We start from the raw sequence: 23781 nt of genomic DNA, 5'->3' as shown, positions 1-23781 counted from the left end.
ATTGTGATTGCAAGCATTTAAGTAATGTTTGTTACCACATTCTTCTTCAGAGCCTAGAGCTTGTGATACCAGGAACCCATGTGACAGTTAATGTACAAAATTACCATTTTGTGAGTGGTGTAGCCCCAAAATGTAGCTTTAACTGTTTTTGCTAGCTTCAGAACTCTGTGCACTTTACCCCTGCTAACCAGTGAAAAAGTACCTTTCAACATGATGATCCTCCTAATTGACATTGCTAACTTGTCTCTAAGGCCTAGATGTAGGTAATAGCAAATTACCGAATGGTAAATACCGAATTTTACCGATTCAGTATTCACTATTCAGTAATTGCTATGTAGGTAAAATATCCGGTAAAAATAAAGAATCTGTAAGATTCGGTAATTACAGATTCTGTAATTACAGAATCCGTATTTGCCATTGATTCCTATGGGCCTTAAAGCCCATAGGAATCAATGGCAAATACCGATTCTGTAATTACAGAATCGGTAAAATTACCAAATTTGCAAGGGTGACAGGATGTCACTTTGACACCCTGTTGCACCCCTGTTTCTGGTTTGTGTGCCATTTGACACACAGACATGCCCTTAGGGCATGTCTGTGTGCCACATGGCACAGGTTTACATGCACAGATGTGCATGTACACTGGAATTCGTTACTATTCCATGGTAAATAACGATTCGGTAAGGGCCTGTGGCACTGATTACAGTGCCACCTACATCTTGATTTACAGAATCTGTAAATTTACCAATTCGGTTTTTTACCGATTCTGTAAATTTACCGAATCGGTAAATGTACCGATTCTGTAAATAAAATGCCCCCTACATGCCAAATCCCAAGTACCGGTCGGTAACGGCCGAAATCGGCCGTTACTGGCCGGTAATTGGCGACCTACATCTGGCCCCAAGTCCCTAGACTATGGTAAAAAATGTCCATTGGGCATGTAAGTTAAGTATCACTAGTGTACTGCAGTACCCCATGTGCCACACACTACAGTAACAGTGTAAAACATGGTTTCAAGCCTACTATTGCAGCCTGGGTAAATCAGCTTTTGAACTGCAATTCAGCCTGTCAAAATACATGCTTTTGACAGGGCTAAACCTTCCTTTTAAATATTAGTGTCACCCCTAAGCAGGCTTAATGCCCATGAGGCAGGGCTTTTACAAGTATGACATGTACAAATTCAATGTTACATGTTTTCTTACACTGACTAATCCCCAAAATGTATTTCACTGTTGCAAAAATGACTGTTCCATAGAAAAACAGTGGGCTACAATATTACACTTAATAATTCTATTTACGGCTAGGAAAAACCTAGCAATTTAATTCTTTGACTATTTGTAATATTTATTAAAAGCCCAATTAACTAGTGAAGTCTGATTATTGATGAATATTAAAGAAAAGGTACTTTTAGGAATTTACCCTTTCTCTACCTACAGCCTCTGGAGGCTGATTGGCATGCGCCTCCAGCTGCAGCCATAAATCTGGTGTGAAAAATTGCTCCCAGAAGCCTGGGTGTGGGGAGGTATTTCTGTTCCTCTGGCAGGATAACCATTTTGCAGTGTCTGAAAAATTATTAACTTCAAAGCGCCCTCGTCTGTCACAGGGAAACATCAGATGACGCTTGCAGAGGCTCCTTCTTTGTTCCCTCAAGCAGCAAGGAGAAGGGTAGCTGAAAAACAATGGTGTGGAACGCAGCTCCAGGTGATTACCAAAGGCTGAGGTTACTTCAAGCATTCCATCTATCACCTTGTTGTTTGTTGCGAATTACGTGCTATGCTCAATGGGTATGCTCAGTCATGGGTCACATGTTCACTGTGCCCCATAACTCTGCCTGAACCCTACTGATGAGGCCCGCACAGGGTAAAAATAGTCTGGTGTTGCTGATGTTCTTTTCTGGTCTGGCACTTCGGGATTGACTGGTGTCATAAGGAGCAGGGGCATTAATGATTTGCATAAAGTGGGCCCCTGACATCGTGGATGAAAGAATTATGGATTGTGCTGTGGCCTGAAATAACAGCCAGTAGATAAAATGTATTTAAGCATTCTACCTATCACCTTGCTGTTTGTTGCTTCCTCTGATACAACAGAAGGGAGAGATCAGAGGAGGAATTTGTCAGAGCAAGGTTGGTGCACGCACTTCTCATCAATCAAACAAGTACATTAAGCTTTCTTTTTCCCATGCACATAGGAAGTCAACAGTTCAGATGAAAGAAGGGGTGAGATCTGACATTGGAATTCAACAAGGGCAGTCTGTGGAACACATAACATCTAATCCATAAATGATGCAGTGGCAGTGTTATAACAGGGTCAGCCTCAGGTGGAAGCATGTTCTGCCTTCATCCCAAGAAGGAGACGTGCTGAATGGTGGAACAAGCACTGCATTTAGCTGCATAACATATGTACAAGCGCATACCATGCTGTCACCCTTAACAGCTGAGCACTGCTGTTTCCCACCCCCCAGGTTGCAGTACTTGCCCATAGAAAGCACATTTGCTGCTTTCAGCTGCAGCACCATTAAATGTAATGGGGTTACCCTGTGTCCCTCAGAACCTGGTTATACAGTTATGAGCTACAAACTGTTCTGTCAGGTGAACAAAATACCCCCTCAAGGGGAATTTAAAAATAATGTTTTTCATTAAACATTAAATACTAGAAGGGCCTGTATATGATCCCTCAAACATGTGTGAAACTTCTCCTACAAAAAAAAACACAAATCTTTAAAGAAAAATATCTAAAAACCACTGACACAACCTAACCATTAACTTGTTTTAAGTATATTATTTTTCATGTATCAAAACATGTTTCTCTATTTAGTCCAGAGAACATAAAGAACAATTCATCACATCAACATATACATAGTAAAAATCACAAATTTCCCAGTGATCACATACACAAACATGAGACCTTGGAACCACAACCAATCAAAATGTACCAAAAACGTTTTGTTCACTGTATCCTTAACGGCCAGATTCATGAAAGACCCGTTTTGCGAGTCTGAAATAGCGATTCATAAGGAATCGCTATTACAGACTCGCAAAACGGGATTCATGTAGGAATCGCAAAATTAACTGCGATTCCTACAGATTCCTTATTTGCGATTAGCAAATTGCTAATCGCAAATAAGGAATAACTCTCCATTCATTCCTATGGGCCAAAGGGCCCATAGGAATGAATGGGGAGTATTCCTTATTTGCGATTAGCAATTTGCTAATCGCAAATAAGATTGCGATTTGAAGGGTGCCAGGGGTGTCCAAAGGACACCCTGTAGCACCCCTTAAATGCACTTTTCAACAGGTGTTGCGCACACACATGTCCTAAGGACATGTGTGTGTGTAACACGCAACTTAGAAAAATGCTTTTAAAAGCATTTTTCTAAGTTTTTGCTATTTACCACGAGGTTTGACCTCGCGGTAAATAGCGGGCCGAAACTGCGAATTCGCAATTTTTAAATGGATGATGAATTGCATTTAAGGAATCTCAAATAGAGATTCCTTAAATGTAATTCCTCGCAAAATTGCGAAATCGCTATTACCGATTTTTGCATTTGGGATGATGAATCCCAAATGCAAAAATAGCGCTTGCAAAGGGCCAGATTCTCAGAATCTGGCCCTTTGCGAGCCGAGTTCGGCTTGATGAATCAGGCTGTAAGTCTTCTTTACATTTCGAGGATAGCTGACACATGCAGGAGGACAGCAGACAAGAGAGGAGCTGCTGCTATATATTTTAAATGAAGCGACGATTAGGCGAAGAGGACTACAATGGAAGGAGGGTGAAAATACCCCCATCCCCGCATCAAGTGAACATCGGCTGGGGTCTGGGATGTCATGTTACATTACGAATGGATACCGTTTTGGACACACCATATGCGTTTTTCTTTGAATACATTTAAGGCTGCCCTTTTGGTCTGTTTTAGTCCTGAGGAAGACCCGCCATGATGTATTATGAATAACACTTGATCACAGGGTCGAAACGTTGAGGACATTACATTATGTCCTATGTCAGCTATCCTTGGAATATGCTTCTAGTGTATCATCCATTCATACTTCTCTCATTCCTCCCTGTTATTCTCTCTCTACTGACTAGGAACTTGTGATTGCCTCACTGCTGAAAACGTCTGGGCTTGCAAACCTAGGAAATCCACATACTGTAAAGTTTTAGTTTGTCTAAGTGCTAAATTTTCATGTTGCATTAGGCTGTTGCAAGCTACAATAATAATTGACAATGTTGAGATTGAGCACATATTCTTTTAGTGTAGCTCACTGTCAATATTCACATGCTGGAATGGTTAATGGTTATCCTTAAGAGTCTATTTTATGTTCAGATGTCTTTATCTATTGTATTATTTTTTTAGGCCTAAGTAAAACAGCATGTTGCCACTCTAAAGTGCACTATAGCCCCATTATTATAGGCTGTTTTGTGTCATCTGATATGTGTTCAGGATTGTCTTTGGCATCTATGTGCGCTGTTTTTTTGTCTTACCACAAAATTCAGTTGTTGCTAATAGATTTTTTGACTTTGAAGTATGTATGTGCATTAAAAATCAATAAGGAAAATCCTGTGTTTATAATAAAATGCCAACTAATAACAGTGGTCACTATTTTATATTGCAAAGTCATCTAAAAATGTAGGGCCTCATACCGGCACTGTTGCGCCACCGGAATGTCACTTTTTTGACGTTCTGGTGGCTCAATGGGCCACAGGCATATTTATAAGGCCAGTGAAGCCACCTTAAATGGTTTTTCATAGCCTTATGAATATGTGCCACTTTCACTCAGAAAACTGCATGAAAGGGGTGTTCCATGTTTGTTGCTGGAGGTGTTCCCCGCAACATCTATGGCTTTTTGGCAGTGCCCCAGATTTACGAGAAATCATAAGTCTGAGGCAGCGCCAAAAACGTACACCCCCTACCTGCACAAAAATAATAATCTCACAACGCAGACACCTTTACAACATGGTGCAAAGGTGCCTGCGTTGGTGCACAGTAGTCCATTGTGCACCACTGCAGGGGAAAAGGACAGGAATGAGCCATATCTCATAGATAGGGCACATTCCTGCCCTTTTGTTTTGCCATAGGGCAGCACAGCAGCAAGGCCTGCTGTGCTGCCCTACTGCAAAAAAAACCTAGGCCCGTAGTTGGGGCATGCATTCCTGAATCAGACAGCAAGACCCACTGTATAGTTATTGTATAGCTATTCAATCCCTATTGACATAGCATCCAGGATATTATACTGCATCGCTAAACACCTTTAAGGTCTCAAAGGTCACTGCACTGTAAACCAAAACACATAGGTAAAATACATTTTCATTTACAATCCCAATAGCTCTAACTCTTGCAAATGCGAGACATGCTTGTTCTTGCTTTCTCTCTTTCAGCCTCAAAATCATTGCTTCGGAAGTTCTCCTTTCAGCCCATCTCCATTATCTTTCCTCTCTTCTTGCTCTCCCTTAATTGTTCTCTCCTATCACAACTCTTCCCTTCTCTCTTCTTTTATCTCCTTCCCTTGAACACCATATACTCCCCTTTGCCATTCTCTCCCATCATTTCATGTTTTTCTGTATGCATCCCTCCCTGTTCTCTTAGCTCGTTCTACCCGTTTTCTATTCCTCTACTCGTCTTCCTTCCTAGTTTTCTTCTCTCTTCTAGCTCATTTTGTCACTCACTTCTCTCTCACATCCTTGCCTCTTACCTGCTCTTTCATCTCTGTCATGCCTCCATTTCTCTCTCTCAGCTCCCTCTAATAGTTTGCCCACCTCTTAGTGATTCCTGGACATACAGGTTGCTCCTGAATGTTAATGGACTGTGCTCTGTGTTCCAACAAGCAGCCCTGACCAGAGCATGTTTTTTGAGAGCCAAAGGGATAGCTACCATTGGTGCAGCAGGTGCAGTGCACCAGGGTCCAGAGCACTGAGGGGCCCATTGAGCACTGATATTTGCTGCATTTTACTACTTCAACAACAATGAAAAGGGCAATTTTCCTTGTTTACACCTGGGCCCACACTACTGTTCAGTGTCTCAAATGAAGTACACTTAAGATAACCATTTGGAATGTGAGTGTGGGCAAATAAACTGCCATTTCTGTTTGAAAAAGGAGCCAGTTTTGATTTAAAAAATTGCTTGTAATTTCTTATTAGAGAATCGCAGTTGAGCGCAATAGCTCAACAGACCTGTGTTATCGAGCCAGATGTACTACAGATTTTTGCATGCACAAATGGGTTTTAGTCGGCCATGTACTAACCCTATTTTGCGAGTCGCAAATAATTTGTGACTCGCAGTTTACCACCTTTCTCAGAAGGGTAGTAAAGCACTCGCAAACAGGAAGGGGGTCCCCAAGGGACCCCTTCCCCTTTGAGAATGCTTGCACAAACATTCTTTAAGGGCAGGCAGTTGCCCAGGCACCACTGCCAGCCCTTAAAAAATTAAAACGAAAAGTGACTTTTTTTTTTTAAATACATCCCATGTACCTTTAAGGAAATGGGCTGCATTAAAAACAAGCATTTGCAATGCAATAGGTCTCACATTTACTTGTATTCTTGAATTATGCAGAATGATGAATACATGAGGGAGAGTGTTGGTATGTGGCATAGAGTAGATTTATGTGGAGTGTAATTATGTGGTATCGAGTGGTGTGTAAATATGTTGTGTGGTATGTAATTGTGTGACATTGAATTGTGGGGTGTGGCATGGTGTGGAATTATGTTGAGTGTAAATATGGGGCACGTTGTTGAGTTGAATTTTGATGTGTAATTATGTGTTTTGGAGCTGAGTGGATATATGTGGAGTGTAAATATGTGGAGTGAAATGTAATTATGTAGGCTGTAGTGTAATTATGTGTAGTGGAAATATTTGGAGTTGAATTGTGTTGCGTGTAATGGAATTATGTGGCATGGAGTGGTATGGGAAGTGTAATTATGTAACATGGAGCGAAGTGGAAATATGAGGATTTGAATTTGATGGATTGGCATTATGTGGCATGTTGTGGAATAATGTGTAGTGAATGTCTGTGGTGTGGAATTAGTAGATGGTGAAATGTGTTGTGTAGTGAAATTATGCGGTGTGCATTTGTGTGGACAGGTTTTCACTAATGTTTAGTAGGTCAAAATATCCTGCAAGTCGTGTGCCTGGGTTGTATACAATGTGATAGAGACCTACTTCATAAAAGCAGCATTTTTCAAATGGCATAATGTGTCATACTTGCTTTGCACAAAAGTTTTGTGGATCCTGTATTTTCAAATGCTATGTAGGAGCGAGAAGAGAGTTCCACAACAGCAAATAACCCTATACGTACAAACACAATCAGGGTGCTACAGGGCACACACAGAAGCTACTATATTAGGTGATGGGGTGGTAAGCAGCATTGCTTCTACTGAAGACCATGCAACCAATTTCGAAATACAAAATGATATGAGCCCCTCGCCAAAGTTTGGAAGGGAAATTTGTAGCAACACTTATTATATTTCTCAAGTTGCGATTTAAATTTCACAAAAAAACTTTTTTTTAAAACCTATTATTTTAACACAAGTTCACTCCGGTCTGTTATCGGCTCAACTCAACTTCCCAGGTTTGGAGGAAGCCCACTGTAAAGAAACACGGAGATAAGTGAGAATGAAGCATATTATAGCCTTTATAGTCATTAAGGTGGGGGGTGGGGGCGTGCGGGGGGTTCTTGCCAAATGGAAATGAAAGAGGCCAACAGAAAGGAAAGGCAGACAACTACATTGAGGGAGAGGAATGGTACACAGGGAAAGAACCGGTGCAGAAAACAAAGAGACGCAGGAACCGTGCATGAAAAGAAAGACCACAGAGGCGGAAGAGATGGGGGCGGGCAAGCAGAAGTGGAGCCAGTGTGTGACTAGGCGAGAAAGCAAACAGACAGAACGATGGTAGACAACATGGACGGGCGCATACAACAAACAGGAGTGCATATTGCGACACATGGGGCCACTTATCAGGTACAAAACAAAAAATACACTTCCCTGGCCCCTGCTGACCCCCTACAAATCAAAACATTGTAAATTAAAAAATGCAAAACTACTTTAGACACAAGAAGGGGCAACCACTGCTGAAGATGGAGCTGAGATGTCCGAGAGAAGACCACCCAGAGCTCGTCCCCACACCATCTCGCAACACAAAATCCATTTAAATGGATCTACACCCTGTGGAAACCCCAAGCGCCAGCCACTGCCTCCAGGGTTCACAGAACGGAGCCCCCACCACGGTGCCACAGCTGGCAAGTTCCGAGCTCCACCACGTGCAAAATCTCCATGCCCTCGGTGTGCACGTGTGAAACTTCCCGAGAGACACCCCAATGCGAGAAAACCAAACCAGCCATGTCCATGCAATGAGGCAAACACAAGCCCCCTTTGTGAACCGTAGTGGACACCCAACCACGGAGCCTGCCAAAACAGTGCCACAGCTGCCAAGTTCCGAGCTCCACCACGTGCAACATCTCCATGCCCTTGGTGTGCACGTGTGAAACTCCTTGAGAGACACCCCAATGCGAGCAGAAGAAAGCAGCCATGTCTATGCAACGAGGCAAACACAAGCCCCCTTTGTGAACCGTAGTAGACACCCAACCACGGAGCCCGCCAACAAGTTCCGAGCTCCACCACGTGTGACATCTCAATGCCCTCGGTTTGCACATGTAAAACTTACCGAGAGGCACCCCAATGAGAACAGACTAAAGCAGTCATATCCATGCAATGAGGCAAACACAAGCCCCCTTTGTGGACCGTAGTGGACCCACCCAACCCTGCCCCTCCCCATTCAAGAAGTGGTCGTCCTAGCTCTAACACACAAGTGACTATGACACAAAATGCACTGCCAGTCTTGAGTCCCACACACATACTCATAAGCAACACAATTTTCTTCTTGCTCGGTCAGCACAAAAAAAAATATTCTTCCTGCATAGCCGACCTCCACCACAGCTCTCTCGCCAGGCAAACCAAACTCAACTGTCCTGGTCGCAGACACATGCAAGCAACAACAAGCACAAAGGGAATGGAAGTATCCAGGTGCACAACTGCCCTCTTGCTGAAGGCTGACGCTGGAGCCGGCTCCTGCGGGTTGCTTCAAAGTGAAATGGATCCAAAGCAAAACAGAAGCTCACGAGTGGTGCGCGCACTCGCGCCACTGCGAGGCATGGCCTATGGGTGTCTACTACCCACACCAAGCGCGTAGTAGACACCAATAGGCCATGGGCGGAGCAACGCGCCCGCCTTTGGCCAATTGCGTGCAGTTTTTATAAAAAGACGCACGCAAAGGCCAATAGCTGCCCACAATAGGAAAAGCACACGCACGATCGTGTGCGCTCCAAACCCCATTTTTCCCCTACTAAAGGGCTCACGCTGCGAGCACTGCTGCCCAGTGCAACGCAGGGCGCAAGCCCTAAAAATGTACAAAAAACCGCTACTTTATTTAAAAGCAGTCCCAGACATTGAGGTCTGCTGACCCCAACAGTCCACCATCCCTGGGAGTGCCCGCCATTCCGAATGGGGTCGCAAATTGCGTCAACCTCATTCATTTTCATGAGGCATGCAATTTGCGACCCCATTGGGAATTGCAAACAATGTCTCAGACACTGTTGTACATTGGAAATTGCAACTCGCAAATTGTGACTTGCAATTTCCAATGGTCGTACATCTGGCCCATCGTGCTTTGCGCCCTGCGAGTTTGTAGCCGTACGGATATATGCTGAGCCAACGAGCTACCCTCGAAGGTGGCAACGAAGTCTCATGGAGAGGAGTCCCTGCTGGACCCCTCAGCGCAGATCCAGTAGCGGCTCCTCGAGGGAATGCTGCGGGGCGTTGGGGCTCGGCGGGGGAGGAGCAGGGTGGTGGGTAGTAAACTCCAGCATATGGCCGAACAGGATAAGTAAAGAAATAAATAAATAAACTAATTACATTTTCCAAATGGCGATGCAGCGCGTGCAATGTAATTTGTCTTATTTATTTCTTTACTTCCGTTCGGCCGTATGCTGGACTTTACTGCCCCCAACCCTGCCCCTCCCCCGCCCTGTCCCACCGCCCCAGCTCTCCCTCGAATAGCGGCTACTGGGCAGATCTCTGCTACTAGTATCCTACCACGTTTCGAGGTACACTGCATAAAGCATGAACATAAGAATCGAAACAAATTCAATAAAGGCGCCAATAAAAATATGCAGCGTGTTACTAAGACAGACGCACTTATAAACGCAGCACTTCTCTCTTCCAGCGCTGCTGCAAGTTTCGCGCCACGCAGGTCCGTTTTAGGACGGCCCATAAATTATCACAGGGAAATAAAAATGCGTTAATGGAGATAGCGAGGCCCTTAACGACTTGCCTGCATTTACTCACAATTAAATCATCATTTGCTGCTGGTTTGTATTTCATCGCAAATGGGGAGATGAAAGGAGGGGGCGCAGGGGGGAGGCGGTGGGAGGAGGGAGAGGGGAGTGAATTAGGTTTCCAAGCTGCCTAAGTCTGGAATTAGATGCTTTAGCTTAGTTAACTGTAAGAACATTGCCTTTTTCATTAACAAGTTCATTAAATACATTTAAGCATCACATTTACGTGCTTCTGCTCTAAAAGAAAGCACGTTTTAATGATCAGTTAAAGAGCGCCATTTGACTCCAGACTCCAGAATGCAAGCCCTTCATTTTCTAAAAGAAAAAAAAATAGCCAGGCAGACACTGACCGACTACTACTACCCTCATAGCCATATTTTTTGTAAAGTCTGTTTATTTGCAAGTATTTATTGTAACGTAGAGTCTCATAAAATGTTACGTTTTAATTCAAGGGCTGGGAAGTTTTAAGTCTTTTACTTGTACGTTGGTAAAGAAAAGCTATTCTATAGGCGTCGCCTACATACAGCTTTTGCTGTCTTCTGGTGAGAGCTATTGTCATTACATTCCACACACACAACACAATACACAGTGCACAACAAATATACATATGCACAGGGCACGAGTCGGGACTACACGCGGGTGGACGGCGTTCACCACTATTTTCATAGGGTGATTTTGGCAGGGTGAGCGCCGTCCAGCCTGCCAAGAATGTGTGCCCCACTGAATAAGGTGCTGAACTCGTCCCGGTGTAATTTCCAAACACTGGGACACTTTCAGCAGCGCCTGCACATTGTCTGCTTTGCATCTGCAACAAGCAACAACATTCAGGTGAATGGGACTTTCTAATTTTAGACTCCAGCTGGACCATAACAAAGGCCGAATTTGAGGGGTCATCAGGCCTCCTTTTGATCGAGTTCGAGTCTCTCGGCTGGGAACAGTCTGGAGCCTCACACCTGATGCAAATGAAGCCGAGGGGAAAAACTTTACACATACTTAAGAGAGGCTGGGGCACATTCTCAAGAATGTGTGATAACCATTGCAATAGTAACTTAACGCAACTTCCAACATCGCAGTCTATCATGGGAAAATTACGCCGTGTTAATGAAGCATGCAATAGTCTCCAGATAACGCGTCAACTGACCGCGTTAAAATCAATGCCACGCAGCAAAAATGTGAACCATGAACTTAAATAAAGCTGCAATGAGGTCAATTGCGATACAAAAATCAGCAAAATCCAGCTCCAGGCCTGCAATTCACACACGTCAGGTGGGAAAAATCACCATAAAAGTAGAAAAAAAACCTGACAAACAAATGCCAAACAACAGCGAAGGACAATGGATGTTGCCGGAGCAAGTACAGAGGAGAACCAGAACCCCACAAGCCCCCCGGAGGACCTACCTGGGACCTCGGGGTCAGGGAAGGCCAAGGAGAAGAAGAGTAGGAAGAAGTTCTTCAGTCCGCAGGAAAAAAGGATCCTGATAACAGAGGTGGTCGAACACCATCAACAACTGTTCGTCACCTCCACTGTGTCATTGCCAACCAAAAATGGACTATGGCAGTCCATCGTGGACAAGGTGAATGCAGTGGGAGTGCTGAAGAGGACAATGGAAGAGGTCATGAGGCGCTGGAATGACATCAAGCGTAAAACCAAGCTGAAACTCGCTAACAACAGGAAGGCAGCAATGCAGACTGGAGGTGGGAGTCCTGCGCCACAGGAGGAGCTGGACGAGATGGAGGAAATGGTGTCCACAGTCATCAGTGGGGAGACGGTGGTTGGGGTCGGGGTACCGGACTCTGCTCAACATGACCAGACATAACAGCAGTAGGGTGAGTAATGACCAGGTACTGGGGTGGGGGACACAACTTCTGCCGACGGGTTGTAAACACTGGCCAATCACAATTGGCATTGCAGGGAAATTTGAGTTGACAATATACAAGTACAAACACACACATGCCTGTTGTTAAAATTTCCACTGTCCCCCAGCAAATAGGCAGCTCCTCCCAAACAGCCACGATGTACACTGTCATGCAGTCTGTATGTAAACATGGACAATGCAACAACATACATGTAAACACATTGGTAAGCTGCATCTCCCTTTCACATTGCAGAGGGACAGTCAACACCTCCTGCAGAGCAGCCTGACCTTCTCTTCTCTGATGATGAAGAGGACCACCACAGCTTCGACTCCGACGCACTCCAAGAGTTCATTGACAGCCTCCAGAGCCCACCTCCGGGAGCAGGGCAGCTCAGCTGCAACAAGGACAACCACCCCCTGCACAGACCACCAGCAGGCAGCACCCACCACCATGGCTGCCTCCCAGGACCCCCACAAATAACACATGGCCTTCCAACGCCGTGTGTTGGGATGCCAGGAGCAGCTGGCTGAACAGGTGCGGGTGGGCTTCGATCAGACACCCACAGTCCACTCCATGTCTCCAACGGACCATGGCTGACATCGCTGGAGCCCTGACTCAGAGACTAGAACAATTGTCCAGTCAGATTGACTCTAGCAAAGTCATCCGGGAGTTGGGGCACATGTGGAGGTTAATGGACACCATGGAGCGGATCAATGTGGAAAGAGTAGCTGCCATGGCTGCACACCAGCGAGTGGTACCTGGGTTCATCATTGACCTCAAAACCATCCTCATGGCAATGCTGCCACAAGGCCTGGTGCTGATGCATGCTGCTGCTACCACTACATCCACATCTCCGCTCCCTGAAGTGTCTGTGCCACACAGTGTGGCAGATATTCCACCTCGGGCCCCTGACGTGTCACTGCCACAGAGTGCTGGAGAAAGGCCAGCACCACCCACACGTGAGGCACATAGAACAGCAGAGGATGAAGATGCGGATGAAACCGCATTTGTGCTAAGAAGGACGCAGTAGCATTCATCTCCGCCATTTTCTGCTTGGTTCTGCTCTCTGCATCATCACCTTCCACTGTCCCCTGACTCACCCTGCGACACTCACCTTGGACCTCGACATGGGCTGCCATATACTGTGTGTTCGCCAATGACACAGCATTCAGACTGCGGACTGAACACTTCTTCTTCCTTTGGACTTGTCATTCCCTGAAGGACTCTGGCTGGCCCTCTAAGGGCCAACATTGTTAAGTGGGGTGTGCATGGCCCTGTTCTGCTCTAGATGCAACACTCTACTGAATGTGCATTAAACATTCCGAATACACAGATGTGTTGTGTCTATGGTCTTACAAGTGTGGTTGTATGGATGAATGCAGGGTCAGTGAATCCCTCTTACGTCCATGTGGCTCATGTCCTTGGACTTGGGTCACAGCGTGACATGTTGCCGAATGTTGTCCGGGTGGGGCCGACGTAACAACAGGGACACACACATTTGTGACTTCCAGCCCCATATGGAACAACGCCCAGAGCCCCGGGGTCAATCTTCACACCCTTACACTAGACTGGCATACGGCAGGCCAGCCCACTACGCCTACGCACACAGGGGGGATGACAACGCTACATGTGCCAGGACTTCTCTGAAGTGATGTGCTGACCACAGGTCTAATTTTCAGCATGCCACAGCCACTCACTCATGGCTGGTTTACACCCACGCCACACCCATCCAGCACATGCGTCACAAGACATTTGACCCTGCCAATAAAAAGGGCCGGGCGCACGTGCTCGATGCCATTACCAACCTCTCTTGAGGTGTATCCGGGTGGTGTGCATGTAGGCATGGGGGCCCAGGGGCCTGCAACATCACATTCCGCCGGCCCGAAGGTGACATGATGGCGTCCACACCACAAAACCCATTGATAGAGGGTCCATGACTTGTGGGGCACAGACTTGGTGGCACCGGATACACTGCGGCACGGGACGGTGCCTTTTGGTGCACTGAGGTAGGGGTACCTTAAGTGCTGAGTGGGTGTGCAGCCTGCGATGATGCCCCATCCCGGCGTTCCAGACAGTTCAGGTTTTGTGTGCCTTGATGGACCGCAGTGTAGGCCTGAGCCAGTGGGCAACGCGGGCCTACGACTACGTGGCATCACCTCCTGGATCACAGAGTTAGTGGAATCCATAAGGCTGAGAGGGTGTGCAGCCTGCGATGATGCCGGGTGCACTGGTGTGTCCTCTGCCATGGCGAAATTAAGACCCAGAATCAAAAGGGAGACCTGGTGGCCTGCAGAGCAGGGCTGCATGATGTGGAGGGTGCCATGCCCACGGACCCTGGGCTTGTGGCTTGCATGGCACGTGGTGGTTCCTCTTTTCTACACGCCAGTTGCAGAAGATGAGCAGTGATGCCTGGGTGCGGAGGGGCGGGAATGCACCGCTGGGCGGCTGGAGGGGCTGGGGTGCATCTGCCTGGGTTCGCCGGGGCGGGCATGCATCGCTGGGTGGCGGGAGGGGCTGAGGTGCAGCTGCCTGGGTGTGCAGGGGCGGACAGGCGATGATGTTGTGTGCTATTGTATGTACTGTGCCATTCATGTATCTGGACTCTGTTTCAGATGAAGGGTCCATCTCAGATGTGGGACCAGGTGAACTGCACTATATACCGGCATGTGGTTGGAGACATACCGGTGGCAGCAGGTGAGCAGTGTGGCTTGGGTGCGCAGTGTCGGCACTCTCTCTCTTTGTCTGTCTCTTCTGTTATCTGTGTCTCTCTCCCCCTCTCTTTCCATCTATCTCTCTCTCCCCCTCTCTGTCCGTATATCTCTCTCTTCCCCTCTCTGTCTGTATCTCTCTCTCTCTCTTTCTCTCTCTCTGTATCGCTCTCTTTCCTTCGCTCTCTCTCTGTCCTTTGATGTGCGCAAGATATACCTTCTCATCGTGATTTTCGTCTTGGAGGCTGTGACCTGCCAATTTTCCCCAGGGCAGTTGCCAAGTGTCTTCATTTCTGTTCTGTGTTTAGTTGAATGCATTTTCATTTGTTGATTCGAAGGTGAATGTGTGAGGCTCATTTTTGTGAAGACACATGCATGTGATGTGATTTTGTGACATCAGGCAGATTATTTGGTACATGATTCCGTATAGCTGGTGTGGCATGCCTTTGGCCCGGGTAGAGGGGGGGGGAGGGGCTGGGGGCCCAGGGAGGGCAGTCCTGGGGTGGTGGTGGTGGGTGTTGTGGTCCTGTTGGGGCTCCGAGCTACATGATCAGTGGCTCCATGGCATCTGTTGCCATTCAGTTGCGGCTGTGGGCTGGGCTCCCTTTTGTGGTGCAGGTCGTGGTCCGACTTTACACCAGGTCAGAGCAGGTGTTAGTTTCCCGCTGCTAGCACGCCTTAGCGCATGTTTTGTGGTCGAATCGACGATCTGGCTGGTCGTTGAGTATGTTTCTGAGTGGTGTTGTTGCAGATTTTTGCTCGGGAACGCCTACTCTGCATCTCATTAGCGAAAGTTGCGGGGGTCATCTGTGGTGATGTTTTTTGCGGCTGTTATCGCAGGTAAACTGGTGCTTTGGGCTGTTGGCACCAGCTTGTGAATGGGGTGATAAGTTTATCATGACTTTGGCTGCAATAAAGTGCTGTTAACTCAGCGATAGCTCCTTGAGAATATGCCTGCAGCATTTTACTTTGTTCAGACCTGGTTTAGGAGCTATGCATGCACTGTAAGAATGTCAGATGTGTTGGTCTTTCCCAGTATTTACACAAAACAAATTGTAAATAAATAGAGCTTACTGCCCCTGAGGAGGCGATACAATTATTTAAGTACCACTATTTTTTCTTGCATAGCCCTACTCATCCCAATGCAGAGTTTCAGAGCCCTGCATATTACTTATACAATATATTACCTACATTTGTAAATTAATGTACAGGATGTGTTACATAAAACTGGGGGACTACCAGGTGTAGAAGTCACATTTCAGCTTCCATATCTCACTGTGCTATTATCCATGGAATGCGCTCAAACGTACACATGATAGACTTGCTAAACATATATGTGAGGGCTTTAGATCTGATGTCACTTCTTGTGTTGCCACTTACTGTAAAGTCGTGGCTTGTGATGTCACTTTCTATGATGTCAATTCCTGTGATGCCATGTATGATGTCATGCGCCATTGATGTCATGCGCTGTGATGTCACCTGCATACTGCCTAACTAGGTTAGTCCCCACCACTTGTTTTAGGACTTGTGCCTTGCATATGCAGAACGGGTCTTTGTGAAGCCTCTTTCAGCCACTGGATACAGTAGTAGCACCTCTCCTCATTCTAGCAAAGGCAAAAAGTCTTCTACACTGCCTGCATTCCCTGCCACCCATTTTCCCCTTCCCATCACAAAGGGCCAGATCTGGAGCACAGAGTACGGTATTTACTCCATCTGGGCACCGGAGTAAAATACTCCATTACTGTGACACAGGATCCGTACTTCACATTTAAAGATGTCTGATGGCCCTGCAGACATCTCTAGTAATTAGCAGGAACCACATTTCCTGTCTATGTTTTAAAGGTTTGACGGATGGCTCAGTTAGACATGACAGCCACCTGTCAAACTTTTAACAAGGTTTTGCTCTTTTAAAAACTAAACCCCCAAAGTGGGATTTTGTTTAAAAAAAACATAAACAAATTACTCCCACAACATATGAGTTGCCACCTATGGTGTGGGAGTCATTATTTCTTTTTTACTGTCCCACATAGTAGGGTTTTACTTAGGGGTTACAAACAACAAAATACACATATCACAGCGTCCACTCTAAATCTGGGCGGTAGTGTTGTATGTAAACCTCCAACACCCTGCATTCCGTTGGAGGAGTATGTCAGTTATGGAGCCTGACTAGTCTCCATTGCTGACATACTTAAGTCCACCTGCCTGTAATCAGGCGGGCTGGCCAAGGTTTTGGCAGAGAGGGTGCTCAGTAACAGTTGCAACACAGTACCTTCTCTGCCAATCTCTAGATCAGGCCCAAAGTCTGGCTGCAATGACCGTTGGCATCCTACTGGTCATCTGTTTCTGTCCCCCAACCTGCACCCAGGCACCATTGGGCACCATTGGGTTGAAACGGCTTTAGCACCTCTGTGTGTTGTGTGGCAGCCCGGGCTGAGACCACTTCTCGGGCACACACACAGCCGCACCCAAGTACTTCACAGGTCTTTAAAAGACAATTTACTTGCTAACGAGGCTTTGTTGTTATTTCACCCCTTCTTAGCGCCCCTGCAACTCCACTCAGACTCTTGCTGGAAGAATTAGCCCCCCCGAAATTTTAGTAGCCCCCTCCCGAAATGTGGCTCTAATTGCGACTCTGCCCGCACCCTTTACATTATTTGTTTTGTCAGGGGCCAAGAAACTGCAACATGCTCCTGGGCCACTCACTTATCATTTACATGAAGTGGTGTAATTTTTATTTTTTTATTTTTACTTTACCGTTCTAGAACCGTGGTCAGCACTGTTGGAATAGTAAAGTAAAAAAAGTCAAAATGGCCACTGATGCATCACAGTATGGTTGCTGTACATGCCCCAAATGCATCTTAACACAGGAGTGTGAGTGGACAAGGATTGGTAAAGCAAAAATGACAGCATTTTTAAAGGTGCAACTTATTGGCTCTTTCCCATGCTTTATTTTTTCTTGTCTCTACTTTGCCTTTATAATAACATAAGGAGTAATGGTGAACAAAGCTGGGGCCAGAGAAAGCACAAGAGTAGATAGCAGACTAAGGACAACATCCATTTAGAACTTCACCACCCCTCACTTCTTAATCCTTATTTGTCAGATGGAAACATGCAGAGGTCCAACCCCTCCTAAATAAACCCTCTACCGACCCCAACAACCTCAAAAATTACAGATTGATCTCCCTGTTTTCCTACCCAGTCAAAGTACTGGAGAAAGCCATCAACTAACAGCTCACCGAATATCTGGAACTAAACCACCTTCTCAACACCTCACAGTAAGGATTGCGGGCCAGCCACAGCACTGAGACTGTGCTGATTGTTGCCACAGATGACATCAGAACCATCCTTGATCGCAGAGAAACGGTAGCTCCGATCTCTGCTGCATTCAATCCTGTCCCTCACCACACCCTCGACAACAGATTCTACAACATCAGCATACAGAAAAACATCCTGAAGTGGATTGCTTCGTTCCACTCCAGATGCACTCAGATCATCCGTCTGCCTCCCTTCACCCCTGCACCCAAGGATCATCCCTCAGCCCCACCCTGTTCAACATCTACATGACCCCCCTTGTAGATATCAGCAGATCTCAACTCAACAAAATCTCCTGTGCTGACTACACTCAACTTATCATTTTGCTCATGATGACCCCTCCAACGCCAAAACTAACTTCTGCAATGCCATGACTATCGTAGCCAAATGGATGCGAGGTGCAGAGCTAAAATATTGATGTAAAAATATCAATTTGCACAAATATCGAGGTAAAAATATTGTGGATCAGAAATATCGACAGAAAAAATATTGTGGTCAAGAATATCATTTCTTAGGTAAGTAATATGAATTGAAAAAATATGGCAATTAATGCTTGTTAAAATATAGTTGTTAAAAGTATCAATTTTTAATTAATATTATGTATTTTAGTATATATTTTATATGTGTGTGCTGTTTATTTTTTTGTATGAGAATTGTTTGTATTTTTATTATATGTGTTAAAAGTTTAGTAGTTAATATATTTTTTTTATTGAATTTTGCATTTTTAGTTCCGTAGAGGGTTGTGGGTTTATAGGGGAATAGGGTGGGAAGTAATTAAATTATTTGAAACGTATTGAATAATTTATATTTATTCCTATTTGTACATTGTGATGTTATAGAGTTAAATGTGTAAATTAATTCATTAATAATTGTTTGAGAATTAGTTGTTAATTGATTTAAATTAATTAATTAAACATTAATTATGGTAATTGTTTAATTAATTTTAGGTGTGTCTTGTGGTATTTGCTGGTGTAAATGGTGGAAAGTAAAGTATTTTTTTATTGCTGAATTATTAATTATGTGTTAATTCATTTAAATTAATTAATTTGTAATGAATAATTGTAATTGTGTAATTAATTGTAGGTATGTGTTGTGAATATTATAGTGTTAAAGAATGTGTAATTGATGAATGTTTATGATCTTTTTTAATATTAATATATTTAAATTCAATATTAATTATCGTAATTATAGAAATAAAATGTAATACAAATGTTGATGTCTCTTTTTATTGGTGTGGTATCCAACACTTTACTTACTGTTGCACTCACTGGAGTGGCAATAGTAATTTTTATTCCTCTGCTATCCAACACTTTCCCTGCTGTTGCACTCACTGGAGTGGGAATAGGAATTTTTACCGCTCCGCTACCCAACACTTTTCCTGCTGTTGCCCTCATTAGAGTTGGACTAGTCCTTTTACCCCTCCGCTATCCAACACTTTCCCTACTGTTGCACTCACTGGAGTGGGTATACTAATTTTTACCCCTCCGCTATCCAACATTTTCCCTACTATTGTGTTTATTGTGTTGCAAAATGTATGTTTTCTTTTAATAGTTTAATGTTTTAATAATTACAGAATGTTTTCTTTTATTTAAAATTATTGATATATGTATATATTTAATGTATATATAATTAAATAAGTTTATAAACTAAATAAAGATAATAATTAATCAAATATATTTAAGTAAATACATGTTTATGTATACATTTTTTTGTTTGTGTGTTTATATTATTTTAAGTTATGTTTATTTTTTATATTTAGTTAAAATATATATTAAATGTTATTTACTTTGATGAAAATATTAATATTATTTAATATATTTTATTTAAATGTATGTACGTGTCTTGTAAAGCGCACTGCTGCCCTGAGGCGTCGTGGCGCTGTAGACCGCTGGGGAACCCGTCCTGGCTATCCCTGTGAGATGGTCCCTACTGGGTATCTCCAAGGTGAAACCAGGCATCCCCGGCGAATGTGGGGGGCCGTTGTAGAGATGAGGCAAGCTAATGCCCAGAGTTGCCGAGTGTGATCCCTGGTTAGAGTAGGCACTGAGTCGTGAATTATCGAGTCCGCTGACCCTGGTCCACGACCCTGCCGCGTCGGAAATTGAACCCTGATCCCAGGCCGTTCTCTGCTTCCGGGTCTGCCGCCTCTAAGCAGTGAGACACACCACTCTATTTTATTTAAGTCTTTATTTTTTTACTTCGATATGATTGTACTTACTTGTTAAGTATAGGGAGTCGATATTGTTGTATTCTATATTTTTGTATTGATATGTGTGCATTTCTATATTTATTACATCGGTATTTAATCAGGGAACCAGATGCAAGACAGTTCCCTCCAACTCCTCCGACAAGACAGTAGTACTGATCTTCGAGAAGAACACCTCCACATGGTACCATAGTTGGTGACCATCAGAACTCAGACCAACACTACCACCAAGAGACACACACGCAACCACAGCATCATTTTTGACAGGCAACTGACCATGAAACACCAAGTCAATGGAGTCGCCTCATCCTGTTTCTGCAGACTCCACATGCTCTGCAGCATATTCAGATGGATGAAGGGATACGCCCTCCCTATATCAATACCAATAACCTACGATTGTCAATTCTGGAGTACAGACGCCTCCACAAGGAAAAGGAGGGGGTATTGTGTTACATGCCACACGTCTGCACTACTCCTACAGGAGTAGGGGAGGGGGAAAAAAAACTTTTATTTTTACAAGTCTCACACACTCTAATAATGGCACGGTTCATCATCGAGTTTACCCTGACTCCTAAAGGTCAGGGTGGGCTCGACCATATTTCAGGGTCATCTCTTACCACTGCCTCCCTTCTGATCACTCAATCATAACTCTTCACTCCTTATTCTTTAGTTCTAACCCCTCACTCCTAATCCCGCATCCCTCTCTCTACATCCATAAATATTTAGCCTCACCCTTCACTACTTATGTCTCATCACTCAGTTGTCACATCTCATGTGTACAGTGGGCAGCGCTGGGGGAACACAGGGCGCTAAAGGTACTGCTTCAGTAATACAAAGTAATATGCTATGGACACAAACTGCTGGGTGACACTGAATAGCCACGAGCGATCTCTCAGCATTTATTTATACCTTTGGGCAGTGCCTGGTCCTCCGATTGTGGAAAGTGCAACAAAGTATAGTAGAGGATGGGCAGCACTCTGCATCCCTTTCAACGTTTATTATTATGAGATATTAACAACGTTTTCACAGAATGGGAATGTGACACACATGGTCTCCTAGTCTCTGACTGGTTGCAGAATTGGACCGTAGTCCATACTTTTGGCTGTGACTACTTGCCTCCTGACTCATGTCTTGGCCATCATTCATTCATACCTCCTTGGAAAAGAGGTGTCTGACTACTTTGTTCTTGTGGGACCTCAATTACTAGCTTTTGCCTTGTTGGTGATGCATCCATGGAGGTGCTAAACATGTCTTTCTCTGTATGGTCGGTGTTACACACACCACATCCTGGCCATTGCTCTGCTCGTTCTTCTCAGACCTGACCTCCCTGAAACAAGATATCTTCCTCGATATAGTAGACAGACGTTGTCAGACCGTTACCATTGTCCCTTAGATATTAGTAATCTCCCACACCTCCTTTTTGAATGGAGTGCAGAACTTTCATACCGGGTGTTGATCTCTCATGATTCCCGGTTTCCAACAGTGAAGTCCGAGACAACTGCCCTTCTGTCCTTGCTGGCCTTGTCATTAGTGGCTTGCCGCTTCTCTCATGTGGCCTGAATGTCAATGACTGCAGGACTCCAGCTGGGCCCTGCTGGGATGATGTCTTGAGGGCATCACCTTATCAGTAGATCACTCAGTGCCCACCCTGTGGTGCTGTGTGGAGTCTGCCAGTATGCCCCCAGGAACTGGTGTAGGCAGCATGCAGAATCTTCTCCACACTCCACTCCAACCCACAATGCCCTGTTTAGTGTGCGTATGAAGCGCTAAACAACACCATTTGCCCAGGGCTAATGTGGGGTGACTTTGTGATACTTGATGTTCAGACGGTTGAGATATGACTGGAATAATTGCCCCTGAATGGGGGGTCCATTATCTGTTTTTATCTCGTTTTGGATTGGCACACAAGTGACAGCCTCAGTCTTTCTTATCAACCAGTTTGTTCATGCAGGGGAACCACACTTTATCTATGAGATGGGCTTCATTCTTGGCGCTACCCAGGTGTCCTTGGTAAGCTAGCTTAGCCACTCATGCCCACAGGCTTATCGGCATTGCAATCTGGCATTCCGGAGCAACATACCTTCCTCGCTCGTGCTGAGTTTATCTCGCATTCTCTATAGGTAGCTCATCTCTGTTTGTTCACTGGCCGTGAGGGTCTTGGATCCATCCAAGAAGTTTTACCATTGACGCCTTAGAAGTGCCTCTTTTGCTTTGGCTTTGCTAACATCCCCTTCAGTGGCTTCTGGGATATTTTCCAGAGATAGTGCTTGGTGGCAAGCATTGTTGATTATGAACCTTACAATGTCCTCAGCCCCTTCATATTCCTACCCACCACTGTCACTCATAGGTGTTGCTGGGTGCCTGGATAGATAATCGGCAGGTTTATTGAGCCCTGGTCGGTAAACCAGCTTAAAGGAGTACTGTTGGAGCTGCTGATTCAGGATGGTCCATTTCTGGCAGTGCCTGCAAAGAGGAGGATCAGGGGCTTGTGGTTGGTTACCATTCGGGACTTCTGTCCACACAGATACAGGTGGAAATGTCTGCAGGCCCATCTAATTGCCAGCACTTCGCACTCTATCTGGGCATATAGTTTTTTCATGCACAAACGGTGGTTAAATAAAGAGCTCATAGTAGATGGGAACCAGCTCCGTTTTGCACGGAGGGTCAAAGTATGCCATCTTGGCATCCTCAAGAAGTGCCTCCTTCACCATCTAGAATGCACTCTCCATCTTTCAGGCCCACGCCCATTCCCACGGGCAGTCACGCTAGATCAAGGCCCTGAGGGGCTCTGACAGAGTGGCCAGGTTGGGGATGATTCAACCCCAGTCCTTGGCCAACACGAGGAAGCTCCTCATTTCCGATGCATTTTGTGGGACGACTGCCATGCGTATGTTGTCTACTTTCTTTGGGTCAACCAGCAGTCTGTCGATTGAGAATCGGTATCTGAAGAATTCTAAGTGTTGGTGTAAAATGAGCACTTTTGTAGGTGGAGGATCAATCCGCTGTCTGCTTGTCTTTTTAACATGGCTCTCTGCCTTATGTGGTGGTCTTCCATGGAGTAGATCAATATGTCGTAGCTTATGTTCAGCACACTGACTTACCCTGACCGGGTCTCTTGAATGACATCCTGAAAGTCTTCCGCAGTAAATGAAATTCCTAAGTTGAGGTGCCTCTACAAGCAGTGGCCCATTTAAGTAGAAAATGTTGTTCTATACCTGCTCAAATCATCAAGCTCGAGCTGGAAGTAAAGTGCATTGAGGTCGAGGTTTGAGAACCAACGCGCTCGATTGAGTTTGTCTACTATTTTATTTATCATGGGTGTGATGTGTTGTTCAGGATGTATTGTCTTGTTTGGTAGCCACGTAGACAGTCTAAT

This window comes from Lissotriton vulgaris, chromosome 7 (assembly GCF_964263255.1).
Source record: "Lissotriton vulgaris chromosome 7, aLisVul1.2, whole genome shotgun sequence".
NCBI lineage: Eukaryota > Metazoa > Chordata > Amphibia > Caudata > Salamandridae > Lissotriton > Lissotriton vulgaris.
This window is presented reverse-complemented; position numbering follows the sequence as displayed.